General features: G+C 41.3%; 1 protein-coding gene across 3 annotated transcripts in view; it reads right to left on the reverse strand.

Moving 5' to 3' along the window:
* The window catches only part of amot (angiomotin), a 72,986-nt gene extending 66,677 nt beyond the window's left edge, over positions 1–6,309 (reverse strand). For all 3 annotated transcript variants that reach the window (XR_005709216.1, XM_040149982.1, XM_040149980.1), the window contains exon 1: positions 5,985–6,309. The gene's annotated coding sequence lies outside the window, so the exon portion shown is untranslated. The remainder of the gene's footprint in view (positions 1–5,984) is intronic.
* Positions 6,310–20,170: the final 13,861 nt, after the last annotated feature.

Raw genomic sequence — 20,170 nt, forward strand, 5'->3', positions numbered from 1 at the left:
AGAAAAATGGACAGACATTATATGTGCTCCAAAGATCCAAATTGTTTAATATGCCACCAAACCTCCGATTTTCAAGCAAAGTAACTTGGACTGCCATTTTCAAATGAGAGGTGAGGATATTTTGAATGTACTATTGGCATTTTTTTTTTTTAGACATTGTGGTTACGTGGTATGAGACAAAAACCACCAGGCTACTGGGGCACACCAAGTGCTGAGAATTTTTGATGTGAAAAATTCAGTTGATTGATTTCCACTTTTCTAGACAGCCTGGGGGGAAACATGAGCCAGAGCTGGAAGACCTGCAACTGAAAATAATGCTGGCCCTTATGACTAATTTCACCAGTCACCTGAGCAGTCTGAACTTGCAGCTTCAAGGGAGAGATAAGCTTCCAAGCAACATAATGAATGAAGTCAGAGTATTCCAGAACAAAATAACTTTGATTTGATTCACTTCCCAAAACTTCCTGACTAGGTCAAAACCTAGTATATGGCTGGACTGCCCTTTATCTGTTTACCTCTTTCCTTCTCTCTTTGCTCACAAGTACAGTAACTTAATACAGCCGAATACCCAATAAAGCTGTTCTCATTTACAGGTTTTTCTGTTTCTGTTGTCAGATAACTGAACAAGTATGAAATAGTGACTGAAATGCAGCCCATTGAGACTACATGTTAATCAGCAGTCAGCCATTTCCAAGGTCCTGCTCTGCAATGCTAAAATCTGCGGTCGACTGAATATGACCAGAGAGAGGTGTGCCTGTGGAGGGAAACCCAAACCTCACACTCGCAGGGCTATACTGCAAACTCTCTTTAATAGAAAGTAGCTAAGGTCCGTCAGAAAAAAAAAAAAAATCACTAGATTTTTTGCTACGTGCTTTTGTGATGAAAACTCGATAAAAGGGGTATCAAAAAGTCGGTAAATCTAGTGACAAAGGCGCGAAATTGGCACTACTGCCTGTAAACACCCCCCTGATGAAGTAATAGAAACTGTTTGCACCATTTCATTTTGAAAGAGCAGTGGCCAATGGGGAAAAGCCGACACTCGGCCAGCTGACCAATGCTGTAATGTCAGCACTCAGTCATGCGGCATTTGGCTGACCAGTGGTGTAACTTTATCACACAGTCAGTCAGTCAGTCAGTCAGACTGGACATTCGCGTTTATAGGGCTAGCCACACTGTTGCGGCCCAGCCAAAGAGAACTGTCACCACAAATGACCCATCTCTGGAGCAGTACTTCAGTCACAGAGGATTTTTGAGGTTTTGGAAAAGCTAAGGGGAGAATTTGATTGTGCTAATTTACATCACTGAATTTGCAAACAGATTTTCAGCTTTACTGAAAACTCCTTCCATAAGGATGCATCTTATCTCACTCCAACTATCACACAGCTCTGCCCTTCTAATTGTGCTGCTCTGGAAAATTGAAATAGTAGCATTACAGATAAGTATACTGTCAAAGTTGAACTCAGAGCAGGTATTGGCAACTTCTGGAGTTTCTGTCTGAAGCGGATTTTCCCACTTTTAAGCTGCTTTTACATTAAGTGATGTCCTTCTTTGTGCGCACATACACGTTAGTCAACATTCACAACCATGGACACTTTCAAGAGGAGACAGCTCACCAATGCACAGTTGATTAAACAGGAACAAAGTCAAGGAAATGCATGCCTGCTTCCACTCATCCCCGTATTAAGGTAAGCCTGTTTTTAATTAGGCGTATATTGACTGAATTACATATTATATGTCGTGGAACAACAAATCAGTAAGCAGATTTGCTTAATGGTTAGGGTGGTTTTAGTGTTTCATGGTAAGTAGCTCCTCTGTTTACCTCATCCTGCCAGTGTGGCTCTCACGGACAAAGTAGGGAAACAAGGTTTTTTTTTTGTGCCTCCACTTCTCTCCATTTGCACAGTCCTTCACACAGAAAAGTTTCAACCTGCTTACTTGACAGGAAGTAATATAAATAGACTAACTAAAAAGAAAGTAAAACCTCTTTCCACAAATACCAGTGGACTACACATATATATCTCATGTTAAAAAGGGGAAAATGTTGTAAGTTTAAACTTTTTTATTGACTGTTGGTTTTTATTATTCCTCATTTTAAGGGGTGCTGCAGACTCAGTACTCCTACTTCCCACGTCCACGCCCTGTTATTTGAGTACGCACACGTTGAGAAGTGTACTGTGAAAGCCGTAGCAGTCTTCACTGGATTTTCTTTAGAAGGACTGTGGAAACCTGAATGTTGTCAATGCTACTGCTGCGAGCTTTCCCACAAGTGGATGTGATGTAACTTTCCTTGACTTTCCATGAATTAAGCAGAGCACTTTTTTTTCCATTTTATCCTTATGGTCCTTTAAATTGGAGAAAGCAAACTAGACAGAAAACCACCACAGGTGACCCATAGTAATACTTCCTTGTCTATTCCTTCAAAGTGACCTAGTTGTGGTATTTCCTGGTTTTCAAGAAAATGCCTTAAACTTCCCTGAATTCCATGATACTCTATTTCAGAAATCTGTTTACAGTCCCGTTCAAAGTCGGAAATAGTTTGAAAAGCTTTCAGTTCACTGTGAGATCTAGTAAAGTCAGCAAGCCAGGACAAAAAATAAAAATGCACATAGAAGATAACAGGAAGTTACAGAAATGGAGAGTGCCGGGAGCAAGAAAACAGGAGGGAGAGAGGCAGAAGCTGGAAGTGGTAAACGTAGAAAAAGAAGTGTTCATATCTCAGAGAAGCAGAGCAGTTGGAAGGAATTTCTAGGCTCTGGGTCAAACCCAGTCGCCTCTCTTTCTGTAATCTGTAGGGGGTTTTCATTCGCACTCAAATATTTCCTATATGGAAATGGGAGACTCTTGAGGGGCTCCTGCAACCATATAGATGACAACAGCCAAAGTCGTCACTAAGCAAAATTTCTGTAGCCTTACTAACTTGTCTAAATGTACGTCAAGGAAGGTGATCAGTGAAAAATTACAGAACACAAATGTCTACAATAAACTGACAAACATGGAAAAGCAAACTCCCTCAAAGATATGACATTGCACCCTTCATGAAAATGAATGCAACAATAACTTATAGTCAATCAGTTTTAGGAAATATCTTTGGATTCCCCTCAATATAAGTTACTCTACAATTTCTGTATTACAGTTCAATTATTGTATAATTTAAATGCTTTAAAGATCTGCAGATCCTCTGTGTAGATCTGCAGCATAAGACTTCGACCAGTTCTGTTCAGAATGTCTGACTGGAAAAATATATAATGTTGTGATGATTAAGTTAATTAAAATTGTTAGAAAGATTTGAATTATGCCTTCTTGGAAGATGTGGTTAAAAGAAAAACAAACATTATTTTCAATAAGAAATTAATAATGGAACGTATCCTTTGGTACATTTACTTAACCCTAATTCAATAAGGCACTCAACTCCCAAGTATTCCTCAGAGTATTTGTCTTTAACAGCGATCATAAAACCCCTTGTAACTCAAATGTTTTTCTCTAAAAAGTCTATAGGGTCACTAGCAACACAAGGTATGTACTGTAAGAGTTTAATTTTTGTTCTCCTAGCATGGTGGATGCAAGTGATAGTAGGTGATGTTGTGTATTCCTATTTGACCTAATGATGGCACTGTCTTCTCACTTTGCATAAATAAAGGCACAATGAGGCAGATGTCCATTTGTTGTCACAGTAACCTGATGGCTTAGCACCTGGGTCTCAGGTTTAGTGCAGAGCACCATTTTCTTTGATACTGGAGGGTTTTGATGACAGAATCTCTGCAAATGAAGATGTACCTGATGCCACTGATGATGAGAAATAAGTTTTTGTGCGATTCGTGAATCAGATGGAGCATGAGAATAACAGCGCTCATTCAGATGAGATATGCTCCAAATGGCACAATGTTCACGATACATCCAGGCAGCAGTCCCAAGAGAAATAAGGACTGTTGAGGGAATCTCATAAAGTTACCTCAACTGCCCCGACCCTGCTGCTATAAACAAGCAATTAGCTTTCCTAGCCAAATTTCCATCTTGGGAAATCAGAAGATCTCACAAAACCTGCACTCTTCTGTAAAACTTTGGCATTCAGCTGTTTTGGCCTTGGCTGGAAAAGGTGCCAAAACTCCCAAAATGTGATGGATTCTCTAAAAGTCGTTGGTTTGTCCAGAAACAGAACTGCTTCAGCTGAAAAATTCATACAAATGCTGGAGATATCAAAATTATCCATCCACACTTATAAATGGTCTATAATATAACATTCAACAACCACTCACACAGCCTCTAGTGGTCTGTCAGTTGTAACCATATTAGCAGATTAGCTCACTAGTGTTAGTGCTAGCTCAGCTATCCCCATTGGTAAAAACTTATGGTTAACTTTGGAAAATGGTCCCTAGTGATGTAACATGTATGCTAATTGTAGTTGATGAACTAAAACATGCAAAATCCTCAGTACTGCCCTTTTAAAATCTATACTAACTTTGGCAGCAGCAAGATGTCTGAAAAGGTCATTTCTTACCTTATACAGTAACCAGTATGTGTTTGAGGTCACATGCCCCAAGTTTTACCTCTTTGAAATTCCAAAATAGATGGACTACTAGCTACCAATTGCACACTGGATCAATACACAGAGACGTCCTTGATTTTATAGCTTTAATGCCATTCACACGGCTAAATGTAATGCAAACATGTGTATACTGAAAAAATATACGGTATATCCACCTGCCATTAACACACAGTCTGTCTCATGTTATACGCATTATGTGTCTATATCCACATATTATAACATTATGTTATGTAACATTATAACAACATTTCTATTATACACATAATAACCAGTACAGAACAGTAAATAAACTCCTGCTCAGTGCTCTCAGATGACAAACTTCTTGAAAAATACCACTATAATTTATAAAATGCATACTAGGCACCCCCTGTTGTTTGTTTTATGTTGTTACCCTGTTTAATATGAATTCATATGAGTAACATCTATTTAGGACTGAATTTAACCAATTCCTCCTTAACAATCTGGTCTGAACACGACTCTTAATTGATATCTGCATTATTTCATTTTAATTTTTGAGGTGAGGCTTTTGATGTTCACAGTGATTTATCATTATCACTGTAATTTATCAAGCAGATTGTTCTTAATCATCAAACTGTGTCTTTTTTCATTTAAAATGACAACGCAAAAATATATTTGTCCATGTTTAAATTTCATGTGTGTAATTTTTAAATACACAAAGGCTAGGGATTTCTTTCTCTCCCAAACTGTGATACGGATGTTGTTTCTACAGGTCAAAGGTAACCTGGATGTTGCATTAACAAAGCCAGGAACATGTTGCAGTGCTTAAAGACCAAACTTTTGTTAACCAGCATATCGTTAAAATCATACAACTGTTAAATGTGTAAACTGTGATAGAAATCTCAAGATAATAAAAGTATAGCATGCATGTGAACGTGCTCAGTGAAACTTTGTGTATGCAATATCAGTGACAGAAAAACTTTAATGTTTTTCCATGTCCCAGAGGACCCCCTGGAACAACATCAAGGGCCCCTTGTGTGGCCCCACACTGGAAAATCTAAACTTGAAGCTGAAAATGCAGCTAACAAAAGGACTTCTGGTAACACAGGCAGGGATGCAGTTAAGGATACAACCACCTACCCTTCCCAGTATTCAAGTTTCAGTTACCGGTATTTGCAGAAAATACTTTAGTCACACAAAGTCATTAATTCACAGCAGCTATCAGTGAATGAAATGTGAAACCAGAGTGATTGCCATGAGGATTAGATATAAGCATAATCATTAATCATTTTCTGAAAGTATGAGCTGTTTTGTTTTGGCTGCCTTCATGATACAAAAGAAAAATGACTAACTTTCCTGCGCGATCAAGTTTTCTCTCGGACATCCGTTTGAATGCCTTCAAAGTTTTCACTATAATGCGTGAATACGCGAAATGGTGAACCCGGCAAACAGTTTAATCAACTTTTTAAACGCATAGTTTTACCTTTCGGCGGAGCTTCTTCCGTTTACTTTCCGAATCCTTCAACTCGATGAAACATCCTTTTCTGTTTTTTTTTCCCTTTAATGCGTACTGAAGCGACTCCTCTGGCTGCACAAGAACTCCCTCTACAATAATAAAACTCGCTGCTGCCGATCAACCGTGGGTTTTGCGGCGGATTTCAATCCTTTCTCCGGGAAACGGAGCTTGTTCGCAGCCAAAAAGTCTTCGTCCTTCCCCGCAAATGTCATGTTTAACCGTAAAAAAGGAAGCGGTACAAGAGAAGTGGCAGGAAGCAACCCCCTGCCCGATCTGCAGTATGAGAGGAATGCCCCCCTCCCCTTCCCCGTCCGCCTTCCTCCAGCTAATGCAACTGGAGGAAAAAGTTTTTTAGAGCAGGGAAATCCCTCCTCCTCTCTCCTTCTCGTGTGTGTTTTTTAATCGCATAAATCGAATTGTTATAAAACAGATGCATAACAGACCAGCCCACAGACGTAACCAATACAAGACTAAACTATAGGTTAAGCTCAGGCACTAAGTAAAGCACTAAATTATAGCTAAATATGAAATAAAATAATGTGTTCTGTGGTGAAATTCCAGTATATTCATAACACAAATAGGCAAATTCGGGATCCAAACTTATCACGTGTTGAAAGGCCTCCTTTTATGAATAAAGCTTGGAGATCTGACAAATTTGTCCGTTTAATCATTTTTATCAGGTTATTCTGATGTTTTAAGGCCCATGTCACAGTCATGAATTAAGAAAGAGAAAAGATGAAAAAAATATGAAAGTAGCAGAAAAAAGAAAAATGACAAAGGGCTTTTGTGACTTCCAGCAGAGACTGCGGGCCCCTCTGCTGCCTTTAGGTGCTGTCGGAAATGTTGCCATTCCGACCGACAGTGCACGTGCCAATACACTGATGATTGCTCTAGAACTACACAACTGTCAAAAGTATGTGGACACTAGGCAGTTAAGTTGAATTAAGGGGAATCTTAAAGTTTAAAGGCAGACCTGTTTCGGGACATCCTGGTACCTGCGATATATTTCCCACAATCTCTTAGGCAAAAACATTAACAGGAAGTTGTTGTAACTTTATCAGGGAGAACTTGAACAGCAGAGCTGATGATTCTGGCACAACCTCACCTACTTCTAAGGGGCATAAAGAAGGGGAAAAGTCTGAACATTTTTTTTTAATTAAAGAAAAACAGATTAAAGAATAACAATAAAGTTGCTGAACAACACTAAAGTTGTTCTTTATACTACGAGTAATGCTGTAATTTTTACCTCTTCAGCCAGAAAAGCTGCCATGTTGCTGTAGAGCTACGTACAATCCTTAAAGCAGAGTTGAAAGCATTTATGTTGCTTTGTGGTGTCTTCTCATTACATGATGTCAGAAGTCCCAATAACTGAGAACCCTAGTAAGTGAAAACATTTCAAAATTCATAGCTCAGGAGCCCTACAACTTTAGCCAGCCCACTGTGTAGCCACTGTGGATACAGAGGTGTTCCCATTTTTGCATCACCACAAAGTTAAATAAGGAAGAGTCCATGAAAACTCACTGCTGTACACCATGGGGAAAAAAGATCCTGTCCTCATTTCACTCATGGTTGAGGACCCAGCTCACAGTAACATCTACAACCATTTGTTAGCTAAGGTGAATGAAACTTGACACCCAAATGTTATTACCAGGCGTGTTTTAATCAGAGTTTAGTGTGGACCAGTGAGTATGTGGAGGCTTTTGTGAGAGGAGCTGATTTGTGACAAACTGGTAAAAGGCATCACTGACCATGATTTTTCTTAAAAGTGGTAGATGGAAAGCAACCTGACACTAGATAAAGCCATCCTTTAACAATTGGAATTGACTCAAAGGCAGGGATCACACAGGACACCAGGTAAAAATTCAAAGTCAAAGTCTTTACTTGCAAGCCTGAGGTTATACACGGGATGTCAGTCAGCGTAGCAAACAAAACAGGTTAGGAGCAGGCAAAATGCAAAAAAAGTCAGGAACAATTAAAAGGTCATACACAAGGAATGCAAACCAGTAACAGGAATGGCCAACTGTCTTTCTCTGACAGGCTTGGTTTTGGAAAGATGAAAGGTGGGTTGGATCCTCATAGTCTGGGGAAGGCAGAGGCCGACAGCCCAGGGTTGACCTTCTTCAAGGTGGGGAAGAGACCGATAAACCTAGGGGCTAATTTGCAGGACTTTACATGGAGGGCCGGGTCTCGGGTGGACAGCTAGACCTTCTAGCCTAGCCTGGTAGTGGGGCCATTAATTTTAACATCCTCTGATACCACTCCAAGGCCCAGACCAGAGCATTGTGGGCCTTTCTCCAGGTAAGGTGACACCTGTGGACAAGGGCTTGGGCATAAGGGACTGACACCTCCTTCTCCAAGTCAGGGAACAGGGATGCTGGTAACCATACACACAGTGGAAGCGTAACAGTTCTGTAGCAGAAACAGGTAAACAATTATGGGCATATTCAGGTAAGAAACAGGTAAACAATTATGGGCATATTCATTCCACAAAAGTTGCTTACTCCACTTGCCCGGATTCTGGGACATTCTGGTTGTATCTCTCCATCTGACCATTGGATTGTGGGTGGTGCCCCAAAGACAGACTGACCGTGGCCCCAATAAGCATACAGAACTCCTTCCAGAAGCGGGAGGTGAAGTGTAGTCCTCTGTCTGAAACAACATCCTGAGGAAGACCATGAAGCCAAAACATGTTAGACAAGAGGGCTTCCAGGGCAATTTACGCAGGCTTATGACATGAGCCATTTTGGAGGATCAATCAATGATTGAGCGAATGATATTGTTACCTTCAGAGACAGGGACACTGGTGACAAAGTCCAAAGAGATGTGAGACCACCATTGCCAAGGAACAGGCAGAGATTGAAGTAAGCCAGCTCGGTGATAACAGGATAGCTTGTTCTGAGAGCAGACAAGGCAAGCTGCAATGAACCACCAACTACTTCCTTCACCATGGCTGGCCATCAAAAAACATTGATGTATGAAACTCAGAGTGCCCCCAAATCCTGGATGACAAGTTAGGTGAGAGGAGTTCCTCCACTGGATGACTCACGATCAGAGCGGCAAAGGGACAAAGTGGTGTTTCAGAGGGCAAACCTCAGGATTGGCACCCCCTCAAGTGCCCCCCTCACCTCACTCTTGATGCCTCACAAGACCACACAGGAGGTCGTAAGGATGGTGGAGGGAGCCCTGGCGGGTGCATCTGGGTTGAGTGTTCTTAAAGCCAGGGTGAAATGTTCTCAAAGCCTGGGTGATAAGACAGGCAAAAATTGAATTGGTTAAAGAATAATGCCCACCTGGCTTTCCGGCTGTTGAGTCTCTTGTCAGAACGGATATACTCCAATGATTTTTATGATCTGTCCATACTGAAAAAGGTTGTTCCATCCCTTCCAACCACTGCCTCCACTCCTCCAAAGCCAGTTTGATCGCCAACAGCTCCGAATTCCCCAACTCATAGTTGCTCTTGGCTGGCAACAGTCTTCTGGATAAAAAAGCATAAATCTTGTTGTCTGCCTTAGAATGCTGGGGGAGCACAGCCCCCCCACACATCCAAATTGTCAACCTCAATGATTAACTGCTGATTGGGACCAGGAAGTGTGAGGACTGGAGCTGGGCTAAACACTTATTTGAGCGTTTGAAAAGCCAACCCAGCAGCTGTCAACCACTGGAAACTGGTTCCTGGCTTGGTGAGGACATGAAAAAGGCAGCAACGGAGCTGTCTTTGTAGATGAACCATCTGTAGAAGTTAGCAAAGCCTAAGAATCATTACAACTGTTTACAGGAATTAGGTTGTGGCCACTCAGTGACTGCACTGACTTTAGAGGGGTCCATCTGGATATTGCGGGCTGCCAAAATGAAACCCAGGAACAATACCATCTGGACGTGGAATTTACACTTTTCTACCTGGACAAAAAGGTAGAATAGAACACGGCAGACATGCTGGACATGCTCCTGCTCACTCTTGGAAAAGAAATAAAAATTTCATCAAGATAGACAAACAAAAATTGATTGAGCATGTTGCAGAGCATGTTACTGACAAGAGCCTGGAAGACAGCTGGGGCGTTGGTGAGTACAAACGCCATTACCAGATACTCATATTGCCCGATAGGTGTGTTGAAGGCTGTACTCCGTTCATCCACTTCCCTAATCCTGACCACATGATAGGCATTTCTGAGATTAAGTTTTGTGAATATAGTGGCTCCCTTTAAAAGTTCAAATTCAGATAAGATTAGAGGAAGGGGGTACCTGGTCTTTACAGTGATGTCACGGTAGTGGATGCAAGGGCGGAGAGATCTGTTCATCTTGTCAGCAAAGAAGAAACCTGCACCAGGTGGGGAAAAGGACAGGCGGATGATTCAGGCAGCCAAGGAGTTCTGTATGTACTGTTTCATGGCCTCTCATTCTGGAGCCAAGAGGGAATAAAGGCAGCTTTTAGGGGGAGCAGTTCCTGGGAAGAATTCAATGGAGCAGTCGTAAGGGCGAAGATGTGGCAAAGGGGTAGGCAAAGCCTTGTTGAATATCTTTTTAAGATCCAGGTAGACAGTAGGAACGCCGGATAGATCTGGGACCTCAGAGGGAGTCAATTGGCTTCAGAGAGACAGAGGAAAAGGCAACGGTTAAACAGGCAGTGATAGAAATTCCACCATTTCAAGATGAGAACCTGGGAACAGTCAGTCTGGGGGTTGTGTTTTTTTACCGTGAGTGCGGCAGAATGAGGGCTAACTGAGTGGGTGAGGCGAAAAGAAAGATGTTCTGAGTGGTTACCTGACAGGAGGAGGACCAAAGGTTTGTTGCAGTGGGTGATGTGGCACAGCAGGGAACCATCTAAGGCGTTAGCCACAAGAGGATGAGTAAGACACTCCAGGTTGAGCATGAGTTGTGTAGCCAGATCCCAGTTAATAAAATTCTCATAGGTCCCTGAATCGTTGAACACAGATAATTCCAGAGACTGGGTGGATGTGAGAAGCTCGGCATGAGTCAGTAGCCATGAGGCAAGGGGGTTGGAAATAGTTTGGCTCACCAGTAACCTCCCGACTACTGGTGAACCTCTTAATGGATAATGGGCACGGAAATGTCTGTGCTACCCAGAGTAGATGTATCTTCCGTCCCTGATGTGGCGCTCTACACTCCTCCATCGTGAGACAAGTCCTTCCCAGCTGCATGGGCTCCTCCTCCATGCCCCTAGGGGGAGTGGTGGAGTTAGCAGTTGTCATAAACGGTTCCTTGATGTCTCCTACATCCAGTCAGTGCTGACCCATCAGGACCCTCAAGACTGGAGGATGAAGTGCTCTCTGGGCTCACTCCTTTCTTCTGCCTGATTATCGATCTTGATGGCCAGGTAGACAAGGGAATGAAGGTCGACAGGACCACGGCACAGGGCGTCTGATAAGTCTTTGTACATGAGGAAAACTGAAGACTGTCCCTCCCACTCCGTCATGGCCCACTCCCGTGCTTCGCCTGTGAGATGAACGATGATGTAGGCAACCTTTGTGCACTCATTGGAAAAGGTGGAGGGCTGAAGCTCAAACAACAGAGAACAGCTTACCAGAGAGGAGCGGCAAGTGGCCTGAACCGCTGTTGTACCTCTTGATCTGGACCAGCCAGGGTCTGAGTGCGGGAGAGGAGTGTTGTGAGGGTGGCGGTTCCAGTAGCGCTGGAGCCAGGGGCGTTAGAGCAGCAGTGTCTGTGTATTATTTTTCCTTTATTCATTGATAACCTTTACATAAAACTCCACATCAGGTCGTTATCAAGGCCATTGATGTCACTTGGTTTGTTAGGGCTTGTGGCTGTTGTAACAACAATTGTTAGAGACATTGGAGTCACCTGACCAAGTTTGAATGACAGTCATTGGAGTTACATGAGGCCAAGTGTGAAGGGGTGCTAAACCTCCTGGGAACAGATGAAAAGACAACTTTGTAGGTGGGGGATAAGTTGCATTGTATAACTCCTCCTCTGTTGATGGATGGTTTCTCTACTTTAACGTAGATAGCCTCCTTCACTCCTCTTTCAAACCATCTATCCTCCAAAATATGTAGGTTCTTGTCTTTGAAAAAGTGTCCCTTTTCTTTCAGATGTAGGTGAATCTGAGTCAAATTTACATGAGGGGATATTAGGAGCACCGTCTTGGGTTTTTGGGATGTGCCGTACCCATTGAAGAAGACAGGAACCTCCACATGGGAGTATACACAACCCACTGAAACATATCCTAGGAGTTATCAGAACCCTGCACCACCAAGCTGATTATGTGCCAACAAGTGCCCAGGCCTAAGAGAAGGATTACTAACACCTGAAGGCTGCATTTAAAGGTTGTGCATACCCTAACTGGACCTTTGTGAAAACAGCCACAAGATCCAGGAAGAACACCAACACTGCAGGTGATGAAGAAAAGACGAATAAATGTAACAACATTCTCATCCCAATCAAGTCTGGAGTATCTGAGAAACTCAGGAGGATCATCAACAAGCACTGCATCCCTGTGTTTTTTAAACCCAGCAACACATTCAGACAGAAACTGGTCCATCCAAAAGACCGCACACCCTAACACAAAAAAGCAATCTAATGGATGCAGCCCAGTGCAGTGAGGAATGCACAGACATAAATATCAGTGAAACTAAACAACCATTGAACAAACACATGGCTCAACACAGGAGGGTCAACTCCTCAGGTTGACACTCAGACGTTTACCTACACCTGAGGGATAAGGGACACTCCTTCAAGGACAACAACGTACATGCTTGAATAGGGAGGACAGGTAGTTTGAAAGAGGAGTGAAGGAGGCTATCTGCGTTAAAGTAGAGAAACCATCCCTCAACAGAGGAGAAGGTCTGTGATACCACTTAACCCCCACCTACAATGCTGTCCATTCATCCCTTCCTTGGAGACTTAGCAACCATTCAAACTTGGCCTCATGTGACTCCAACAACTGTCATTCACATTTGGCCTCAGGTGGCTCCAATGTCTCTAATGTGTGTCGTTACAACAGCCAGGAATGCCAACGCACCACGTGACACCAACGGCCTTGATAACAACCCTACAGAGGTTAAATATTGGAAACTCCCCACCAGTCAGTCAGAACTGAAGAAGCATCTTGGATGAGAAGTGAAATGTCTTCATGATCTACAACAAGTTCAGTTGCCCTTTTCTTGGATAGTCAGTACTCAAATTAAACAAAGAAAAATCCCACTTTGGCCAAAGTGAACTGTGATACCTCATCAGCAAGGACATAGTATGACCTAGTCCAGATGAGGTGAAGGCTATCACCAACATGCCCAGCCCAAAGGATAGCAAACAGCTCAGACAATTACATGAGGGGGTTCCTGCAAGGTCTCTCCAGAGACAACCACCCCTCACCAGCCTGCTCAGAAATATTATAGTACAGGTGTGGGATATGCCACAACAAAAAGTTTATATGTTCAGTGTTTGTATGTCAGCAAGAGTAACGTTTAGACCTGCAGTTGTTTGCCGTTTGTTATAGACTGGTTTGTGCAGTGAGAGTTTGGTGGTAGAAGTTCAGTTTAATGGTAACTCTACAGAGCATTCAGATGCGTGGTTCTTTTAGCGTTTGTGTGTCAGCAAATTTGACATTTGCATAATGGCCTCTGAGTTCCTTTGTGGGAATTCAGAAGATGAGCTGCACATGGTTAAAGGTTGTGGTTTTTTACACAAGTGGCCTACACAAGTGGCCTACACGAGTGACCAACGCCATTGTGAGCACATATACTTTTGCGCTGGCGGATTGCTCTGCAACTACACCCGGTCGGGCTTCTATGCCACAGTGTTGAGTTTCTTCCTATACTGCAAACTACGGCAACTGAAAATGAGCGGATCATCTTGGAGTTGGAACCAATAAATGTTGAACATCAGTTACTTTTACTGAAATTATTGCAATGCAGAAAGAGAGAGGATGTTGGAGGAGATGGTGTGTATGACAATTGAACCAACTGAAGCAGAATTTGAAGAAGGTGAATTTTTTGTGTCTTTTCCGGCCACTGAGAGAAATGGACAAGCGGACCAACAGTTGTTGCTGTCTGCCAACACGAAATGTAGTTACATTTCAAGGGAGGTGGACATCAGGCTACAGCATAGGGTACATATGGTGTCATTTCTGTGCAGAAGTATTAACTGGCCTTCAGACAAACCACTTTTGATTTCGTATTCCACTTCCACAACCCAAACAAAGTTCATGTGGTTTATAGACAGGTGTGGAGTTTATCAGCAATTTGTTTCCAACTTCTCTATCATCACAGCACCCTTGACCAATCTGTTGTGGAAAAGTTGTGAAGTGGGAATAGTGTGAATTGTGTCAAGAGGACTTAGTTCAGATCAAAAACATTTTATTCAGCACCCCAGGACAGAACTCCAGGCTTTAAATCACTGGTTGCTGTGGCAAGTTAAAATCTCCAGTGCTCTCAAGTGTTCAGATAGAGCCCAGTGATGGAGCTGTCTAACACTGAGATCAAGTGCCTTTCAGGCAAGAACAATGTATAGCCAATGCCCTATCAAGGGGCTGATAGAATTCCAATTTAACATACATGTCATGAAGATTGTGATAAAAGTAATAGGGAGATTTCCTTGCGTAAATTATCTTGTATCCAAGAGAGCACTGTTTATTATAGATATCTGTAAGGAATTGTCAGTTTGTCCAGTGTCTTTTTTTGTTTGTTTGTTTTTTTTTTCTTGTTTGTGGGGGTAGGGAATGTCAAAATCACATATTGCCATTTATTATTTTTGATTGGTTGTCAGGAGTTCAAGTTTGACCTAATTTGAGCCAGCCTGAAGTTAGATGTCAGAGGAAAGAGGAGGAGAGTAGAGATATGGAAACCTAAGAGTGGCATGCTACAGATGAATGCGTAGAGCAACTTTTTGTTAAGACCATGGTGGACAATATATGATGATCCTCATCCCTGAAGTATTTTTGTGATTTTCTGTCTGTGTCTATTTGTTAACCTACAATAACTGAAGCCAGAGTCAAACCTTATGCACCGCTGTTGACACAAGAGGAGGACTGGACCTGACCGAAGTGGCCCGTCCTGAAGTCACATGAAGAACACTGCAGGAAACAAGCACAATGAAACTCCTTTGGGTTTCAGGTGGGGCCTACATCCTTTTTCTTCTTGACTGACAACCATGCATGCATGGCTTGTTAGTAGTTAGAACAGCCTTAAGATGTAGCGATAATTAAATCCCCCAGACATAAAAACAAACCCTTTTCCTGCAACCACCTGAGCCATGACAGTTACTACCATTTGATTAAGTTGTACATTCAGACTCAGAGAAAACATTGTAGGGCAGGTGCAAATCTGATGCATTCTTCCACAGAAGCATGTGGTTGATGTATCAAACAAATGAGCAGGCGTGAAAATAGCACAGCATGGATAAAGCCACAAGGAAGGTTATGGCTAAGAAAAGAAATATGAATTAACCTGTAATCTACAGTAATATCAGTAACATAAGTAACATCAGACATATGTAAACCCAGTCACCCCCTTCCACAGCAGTCAATTTGTGTATGTATGCGTCCGCCACTTGTCTCCTTACAAGCCCCGCCTCCTGTTTCGGTGTGCTCTCATTGGATACTGGTCTTTTCTTGTCGTTTCTTGTTTCCAAGGTGCCCTAACTACAAGCCCATCCAGTTTTTGGTTATGAGAAAAAGAAGCATGATTGTAAATGGCGATAGTGTCTGTGACAGCTTACAGCTCAAGTCTGAACTGCTCAAATTAGAGCAGATTCTGTGCAGATTTGAGGGTTTCAGTCATAGGTCAAAGAGCATGTGTGTTCATTGACATATCCCAAGCGAACTCATCTGACAACAGAACCCAGTTCAATTGCGCTGAGTTTGCAAGGCTCTGTTCCGAATTAGACATTCAATACATAATCAGCAGCCCCATTTCCCTCCATCCAGCAGGGCTGTGGCATAGCCCATTGGATCCTGCAGCAGCCTGGTTCAGTCTCACTACATCATCTGGTAGGTATTTTATTTTCCAGTTCCCAAAATTGATACTGGTAAGCCCATGTCTCACCGTACCGTGGTACTAACACCACCAAGGGAACCTCCAATTAAGCTCACCTGATAGGGCTGCTTTAAGGATAAACAGATATATTGTATTTTCTTCAGAGATGTGTTTCCATTTTATTTACATTGGTTGTGATTGTTTTCTTATGACAATCCACTGCCCAGTGTTGTGCACTGCCACATTTGTAGCAATGGCCACATTTTCCTTTAGGGTTTCACACCTCAGACTGCTGACATCCTCTGGTGTTTGCTGTTTCAGACTGCAGTCAATATTTTCTTTTGTGCCACTCACTCACAATTTCATTTCACTCCAGTGCTGACAGTAAGAGCAATTTTCCTTATATAAAAGTAAAACTATTTCTAGGTCCCAACATATTAATTTGACACAGAAACTATTTTACTGTATCCAAAGTGTATGTCCAGGGAGAAAATTACAGCAGGTGTAATGTTTATAAAAATCTATGTCTTGATGTAGATGATAGGACAGATATGGAGCGATTTACAGACACCTTTAAATATTTTTATTTTGTTTTATTTTCTGTTTTGTTTATCACTATCAAATGACTGCAGGTTTGCACTTATTGAAAGAGATGGTTTGTTTTTGCCATCTTGAATGAGGAGTTTTTTGTTGCACTATTTTCTTGACACCAATATGTGATTTTGATGATTGTATGAACGGTTTTGACAACACAACACCTTTTGGAGTATTTGCAAATGGAAACACCGTTTTGCTGTTTGTGTCACCTGTTTTTAAAGCTTTTGTTTCTAACAATACAATCAAGAAAAACTTTATCATTAGGCTTTAACTTTTGTTTAAGAGACTACTGATGCAGAATACACATTTAACCAACATAGACTTGCATTATTTGTTGTATCCAGCTGATACTGATCAAATGTTTTGAACCCCATTGTTACACTTCTCTACCTGGTAATAATCAAGTATTGTCTGGAAGCTGCTTCCTACCCCTCCCACTCTAGCCCCTTGGTTTCATCACTCCATTTGTCAATGTGAACTGTATGCCAGATCCCAGTGTCTGAATACAAAACTGCCACACTCATTGATCACAGCTCTATTTGCATGCTCCCTGATCACTACCATTTATAATAGAGAACTCTCTAGAAATGTTCCAGAATGCTTGCATTTTAATAACATAGGGATCTGACTTGGTCTTCTTAAGGTTCAACATGTAACAGAGAAATAAAGAAAAGAAAAGAGAAAATGGCCATGAGAAAGAGGTTGAGAGAGGTTCTAGTTTTTAAAAATTAATAAAGACATAAAAAAGAGGGGAAACACTGAGAAAAGGAAATAGACATATGCAGGACCAGTTGCAAAAACTAGGGTTCCGATTGACTTTCCATGGGAAGATTTGCTCTCCCAATACTTTATTATTGCATTATATTTCATTTTGCAAGTATCAGATTTATTCTCTATATTTATTCTCCTTATCTTCTTAGTACAGTGCCGATTAAAGGAACTGGAAAACTACTACTACTACTACTACTCTTGTGGTGTACATGTACACTAGTTTGTACCAAGAGTATAAAATTTGTTGCAACATAAAAAAAGAAAATGTGATTTAAAAAAAACTGATGTGAAAGAAAATGGTGAAGAAACCAAGAAAATGTGCAGAATCATGAAGGAACTGGAAAAGGGAAAGTAAAGAACTGCCAATGCAGAATCTTATACATCTAAATTTACAGGGGAAAAAAGATAATTGCACAAATGCAAAATAGAATATCACAACGCAGAATAAAACTAGTGCACATACTGGAATAAAACGACACAATGTGCCAAAGCACCAAAACAAATTTAAATGATTAAATCAAAAAGCTTGAATTTTATATTTCTGGGTTTTGTTTGTCACTATATGTGTATTTTTGTCTGTTACTGTTGTGTAATATGTAATTTTATGTTTTCTTTTTTCTCTTTAAATATAGGACAAAGAATGAGAGAATGCAAGACTTATGTCGATCTGAGACTGTTGCAAAAGAAATGCAAAATGTATATGAATAGCTACAAAACCAAGATTATGTATATATATATATGTAATATAGACAGCACTCTATGGTTAGGTAGTACTAATTCAAAAACATGAATGAATTGAAATGCTAATGGTTGTCACACAGGAGAGGAGCCTTCAGGAGAATGAAATTAGGCCACACCTCACCCTTCTCAAACAGTGGCCTTGGGAACTGCTTCTATTATGGTCTTTTGCGCTAAATCATTGGCGGAAAAGTTACCAATATGCTACAACCCTAAATCTAAACTAATTCTGCCTATGGCACCTCTACTGAACAACCACATGAAAGGCCGACATGTCCCATAGAACTACCAAAAGAGCTGTCAGGTCAGCAACCCAACTGAAACAAGAAAATAAGACCCAAGATCCATTAGATAACTTAGCAAAAACAAGTGACAGACCACGTTCCATGAACAACGTAAATGGAAAATCTGCAAGCAAAATGCTGGACCTCACAAGTTTAAATGGCTGAGGATTAAGACTTTGTTTAAGGGTTAGGGTTAGAATTAGGTTTAGGTTAAGATTAGGCATTCAATTTTGATGGTTATGGTTAGGGTAGGGGGCTAGGGTGTCTGTGTGTGTGTGTGTGTGTGTGTGAGAGAGAGAGAGAGAGAAAAAGAGAGAGAGTGTGTGTGTATGATGGGTTTTTCAGTTCTCTCAAAGGTCACTGATGGTGTCACTGCCTTGTTGAGCCTCCTGCCACAACAGAACTCCTTGTGGTTATAAATTCTCAAAACTCCAGAGATTTTGCCAAACATAGTAGTTTAAACTATATTGAAACAGAATAATCTTCTTCATCACAGGATGGTGATGATGATGACGACACGTTGTCTTCTGCCACAGAAAGAGATTCATAGAGATCTACACAGGTGTACATCTTAATATTATGCATGTATGGTAGCTACTGATAGTTCTCTCCCCATTCAAAATTTTTTTACATTCTTGTGTTGAATTTTGAGTCCAATGTCCACTGATGTGATGAGAATAAATAATGAATGTAAAACCATTTTTCACATTCTTATCATTTTTTGCGGAGCATGGCAGGGCATTACCAATAGTAGGGTCCATAAATGTCTACATCACAGATTAACACAGTGAGATGTTCAGTAAATTCCAGAATAATTCTGCATGAAGAACTGTATAATTTAATGTCATCCTTATGTTTTCTCAGTTAGCAATAAAGGAGTTGTACAAAATGCATCTCATCAAGATTGTGATTTAGGAAAATTATGTCTCGGACAGCTATTCCATCCCTGACATCTGAAGGGTTGTTGGGATGGTCTTCCTGAAGGTCATGTTGTTGTCCTCTAATGGTGGCAATGTTATTGAGAAAATACATCAAAATAATGTCACGTGCCCTCTCTGGAGTTATCCTGAGTCTGCGTAGGCACTGGACCTGGGCTATGAGCATGCCTATTGTCATCTCAGACTCCAATCTTGCAGTGGGCCACATTGAAACGCTGTTGGGCGCCCAGCTCTGGGTTAGAGTAAGGGGTCAACAGAGAGGGATGGCAGGGGTACCTTCTATCACCAAGCAGGTGGCCATAAAACTCTCCTGTAAATATATAGTGAATACATTTTGAGTGTGTTAAAAGAGGGAGACAAGAGATTGTTATCTGTACAAAGCTTTACTTACTATGTGTACATTTGTTGATCAAGGTACATTTGTTGATCAAGGTACATGACTAATTTATGAGTCATGCACAGAGCCAGGCCACTTGGCTTCAACATTCGTAATCCTGTGTGCTGCATGACATATGATCTTGACAGTTCAGAGAATGAGAGATGTTAGGTGCAGTACATTGTGATGTATCGTCTTTGTTATTGTAAGAGAGTAGTCAATGTACCTGCACATTAATGTTTTGGAAAGACTTCCTATTCACATAGTCTCCTTCAATAACTGAAGGAGCAGTGATAGGTATATGTTCCACTGATGCAGCCATCACATTGGGAAAACCTGCAAAATAAAAACTAATTACTGATCCCGGTCTGAGGTCACAGCAGAATATCATTAGCAGAATATAATTTTAAAATATCGTCATTACATGCAACTGAATGCTTTCTACCTCAGTCATCTGCAATCCTATGGAATTCCTATTTAATGATCCTTAGAAGGAAAAGGGGAA

Source organism: Xiphias gladius, chromosome 17 (assembly GCF_016859285.1).
Source record: "Xiphias gladius isolate SHS-SW01 ecotype Sanya breed wild chromosome 17, ASM1685928v1, whole genome shotgun sequence".
NCBI lineage: Eukaryota > Metazoa > Chordata > Actinopteri > Istiophoriformes > Xiphiidae > Xiphias > Xiphias gladius.